General features: G+C 52.9%; 1 protein-coding gene across 1 annotated transcript in view; it reads right to left on the bottom strand.

The window, feature by feature from the left end:
* The window catches only part of agbl4 (AGBL carboxypeptidase 4), a gene marked incomplete at both ends in the record, with an annotated part of 112952 nt that overhangs the window by 40961 nt on the left and 67690 nt on the right, over positions 1-4301 (bottom strand). The window lies entirely within an intron of this gene.

Below are 4301 nucleotides of genomic sequence, written 5' to 3'. Positions count from 1 at the left end.
GAGGGAAGAGAGTGTGTATTGCTGCCATGTCTAAAGTATTTTACCACCATCTCTATTGAGACTAGTCTACCATCTCTATTGAGACGAGTACCATCTCTATTGAGACTAGTCCACCATTGCCGACTGGCCCCACCACCTCTCCACCAACATGGCAGTCATGCTGCCCGGTCACGTCTCTTCACTACCCTGGCTCCCCGCTGGTGGAATGAGCTTCCCACGGCTGTCAGAACTGCAGAGTCACTACCCATCTTCCGTCGGAGACTGAAGACCCATCTCTTCAGGTTACACCTTAACTGCTCCTCCTGAGACATCTACTACCCCCCAGCACTGTGTCTCCTGAGACATCTACTACCCCCAGCATTGTGTCTCCTGAGACATCTACTACCCCCCAGCACTGTGTCTCCTGAGACATCTACTACCCCCCAGCACTGTGTCTCCTGAGACATCTACTACCCCCCAGCACTGTGTCTCCTGAGACATCTACTACCCCCCAGCACTGTGTCTCCTGAGACATCTACTACCCCCCAGCACTGTGCCTCCTGAGACATCTACTACCCCCCCAGCACTGTGTCTCCAGAGACATCTACTACCCCCCACAGCACTGTGTCTCCTGAGACATCTACTACTCCCCAGCACTGTGTCTCCTGAGACATCTACTACCCCCCAGCACTGTGTCTCCTGAGACATCTACTACCCCCAGCACTGTGTCTCCTGAGACATCTACTACCCCCCCAGCACTGTGTCTCCTGAGACACCCGCTTTTCCCCATTACTGTGTCCCCTATGACTTCTACTGACCCCCTTGTACTGTTTCTCTGTTCTCCAGTGTCTATATATATAAAAATCCTTCTATCACTGAGACTGCCAATGGCCCCTGGCCTGAGCTAGATTACTCTTCCTGCTACGACTGGTGGATTGATGATTCACTTGCTTAGTCAAATGTATTGATTGTAAGTCGCTTTGGAATAAGGCGCCAAAAATGTATACCATAGATGTAATGTTGCCATAGTTACACCATAGATGTAATGTTGCCATAGTTACACCATAGATGTAATATTGCCATAGATACATGAGTGTGTGTGTGTATGTGTGTGTGTGTGTGTGTGTATGTGTGTGTGTGAGAGAGAGTGTGTGTGTGTTTGTGTGTGTGTGTGTGTGTGTGTGAGAGAGAGAGAGTGTGTTTGTGTGTGTGTGTGTGTGTGTGTGATGCAGACAGACTTCTCCACTGGGACCCCTCTCTCTCTCTCCCCCCCTCCTCCCCTCTGTCTCCTCTCTCTGTCCCCTCTCTCTCCTCCCTCCCTCCCTCCTCCCCTCTTTCTCCTCCCTCCCTCCCTCCCTCTCTCCCTCCCCTCTCTCTCCTCTCTCTTTCTCTCTCTCTCTCTCTCTCTCTCTCTCTTTCCTCTGTTTCTCATATGTAAACATTGTGTATATATCGTGTAAACATTGTGTATATATTGTGTATATTGAATGTATATCAGTGCTGTCAATCTCTTACACATTTTTATGAAGCTTAATGAATGTGAATGACTGACTAGATGAATGACTGACTATGTGAATGACTGACTAGATGAAAGACTGGATATTACCTTGGGCTTTTATTTTGAAATCGCGAAAACGTCTTATTTTCGGAACTGGTTGGTTATTGTCGTTCAGAGAACACGACTACACACTGACCTGAGAACAGATACACTCTCCTCTCCTCTCTCCTCTCCTGTCCTCCTCTCCTTTCTCCTCTCCTCTCCTCCTCCCTCTCCTCTCCTCTCTCCTCCTCTCCTCTCCCTCTCCTCTCCCTCATCTCCTCTCCCCTCTCCCTCTCCTCTCTCCTCTCCCCTCTCCTCTCCTCCTCTCTCTCTCTCTCCTCTCCTCTCCTCTCCTCACCTCTCCCCTCCCCTCTTATCCTCTCCTCTCCTCCTCTCCTCTCCTCTCTCCTATCCTCTCCTCTCCTCTAGTCTAAATGGATATAAGTGTTTGTGTTTGTCAGGACATAGAAAGGGAAGTCTCTCTTTCGCTACCTCCACCCTCCCTCCCTCCCTCCCTCCCTCCCTCCCTCCTCTGTAAACCACCTGCCCAGGACTCTCCTGCCTCCCTCCCTCCCTCCCCCCCCCCTCCCCCCACCCTGCACCTGCCTGGCACTGTCTGCCCACATGTCTGACCATATCCCCTCAGGCACAGGGAGACAGCTGTTGGTTTGGGCTCCCCACCTCTCCCCTCCCTCATCCTCCCCCCTCCCCTCCCCTCCTCTCTTCTCCTCTCCTTCCCTCCTCCTCTCCTCTCCTCTCCTCTCCTCCTCTCTCCTCTCCTCTCCACTCCTCTCCTCTCCCCTCCCCTCCTCTCCTCTCCTCCCTCTCCTCCTCCTCTCCTCTCCTCTCCTCTCTTATCCTCTCCTCTCCCCCTCCTCCCCTCCCCTCCTCTCCTCTCCTCTCCTCTCCTCTCCTCTCCTCTCCTCTCCTCTCCACTCCTCTCCTCTCCTCTCTTATCCTCTCCTCTCCCTCCCCTCCTCTCCTCTCCTCCTCTCCTCTCCTCTCCTCTCCTCTCCTCTCCTCTCCACTCCTCTCCCTCTCCTCTCCTCTCTTATCCTCTCCTCTCCCCTCCCCTCCTCTCCTCTCCTCTCCTCCTCCCTCTCTCCAGGCTGGGGTACCAGGTGTCTGAGGGGAGCAGGACATCCAGACAACAGATGCTGCCAATTAAATACCCTGTCACGGGCTGTGGGTGGGGTGTGTGTGGGGTGTGTGTGTGTGTGTGTGTGTCATGGGCTGTGGGTGGGGTGTGTGTGTGTGTGTGTGTGTGTGTGTGTGTGTGTGTGTGTGTAGGGAGCTGCCACCCTTCCTCCCTCCCCTCCCCTCCCCTCCACCCACACTAGACCCTCACCAGTTCACCTACCGAGGAACCAGATGCCACAGAACCTCACACACACTTGATAAGAGGAACTCCTATGTGAGGATGTTGGTCGTAGACGACAGTTCAGCGTTCGACACCATAGTCCCCCCCAGACTCCACAGCAAGCTCAGGGACCTAGGCATCGACCCCCGGCCTCACCTGGGATGTACACACCCAACCAGGTGGTGAAAGAAGCACAACGTCACCTCTTCTATCTCACAAGGCTGAAAAAGTTAATCTTAGGGCCCAAGATCCTGGGGGCCTTCTAACCCTAACCTTCTTCAGAGGCACAACCAGAGAGCATCCTGACGGGATGCATCACTGCCTGGTACAGAACTGCACTGCCCAAAACCAGGGGCTTTTTCGTACATGGCTGCCTCTACAGGTCAGTCAGGGTACTACTACCCTGATCACGTGAGATTTCTGGCTTGGGGGACGAGACTCTAGACTAGTCGTATGACAGATCTTTATGAATGTGGTGCGCTGTATTGGGAATAACGGAGCACACCACACACAATACGATCAAAACTGTTCAATCCATGATTTTTTTATCTTCATGTGGGGGGTCTCTCTCAGCACACTAACACACTCGTACGCACACTAACACACTCTTACACACACTAACACACACACTAACACACTCTTACACACACTAACACACTCTTACACACACTAACACACACTAACACTCTCTTACACACACTAACACACACTAACACACACTAACACACTCTAACACACTCTTACACACACTAACACACACTAACACTCTCTTACACACACTAACACACACTAACACACACTAACACACTCTAACACACACTAACACACACTAACACACACTAACACACACTAACACACACTAACACACACAAACACACTCTAACAGTGTCACAGCCACCCCTTCCCTCCCCTCCTCCCCTCCGCTCCCCTCTCCTTTCTTCCCCTCCTCTCCCCTCCCCCTCCTCTCCTCTCCTCTCCCCTCCTCTGTCCTCCCCTCCTCTCTTCTCCTCTCCCCTTCTCTGTCCTCCCCTCCCCTTCCCTCCTCTCACCCCCACCCCCCTCCCCTCCTGACAGTCAGTAGATCATCTCAGAGGAGAATCAGGATGTTTGGCTCCTCGGCCTTGAAGCCTCACTGGTGAATCATGGAGTACAGCCCAGAATGTGTGTGTGTGTGTGTGTGTGTCAGCTCTGGAGGAGAGGAGAGGAGAGGAGAGGAGAGGAGAGGATAGGAGAGGAGAGGAGAGGAGGGGGGAGAGGAGATGAGCGATGGAGGAGAGGAGAGGAGAGGAGAGGGAGGAGGAGAGGAGAGGAGAGGAGAGGAGAGGAGAGGAGAGGAGAGGAGAGGAGAGGAGAGGAGGGGGAGAGGAGATGAGCGATGGAGGAAAGGAGGAGAAGATCAGGTAGTAAATGATCAGGTAGCAA

This window comes from Nansenia antarctica (assembly GCF_963989245.1).
Source record: "Nansenia antarctica genome assembly, chromosome: 19".
NCBI classification, from domain to species: Eukaryota; Metazoa; Chordata; class Actinopteri; order Argentiniformes; family Microstomatidae; genus Nansenia; species Nansenia antarctica.
The sequence above is the reverse complement of the archived record's forward strand: the minus strand, read 5'-3'. Positions and strand labels throughout refer to the sequence as shown.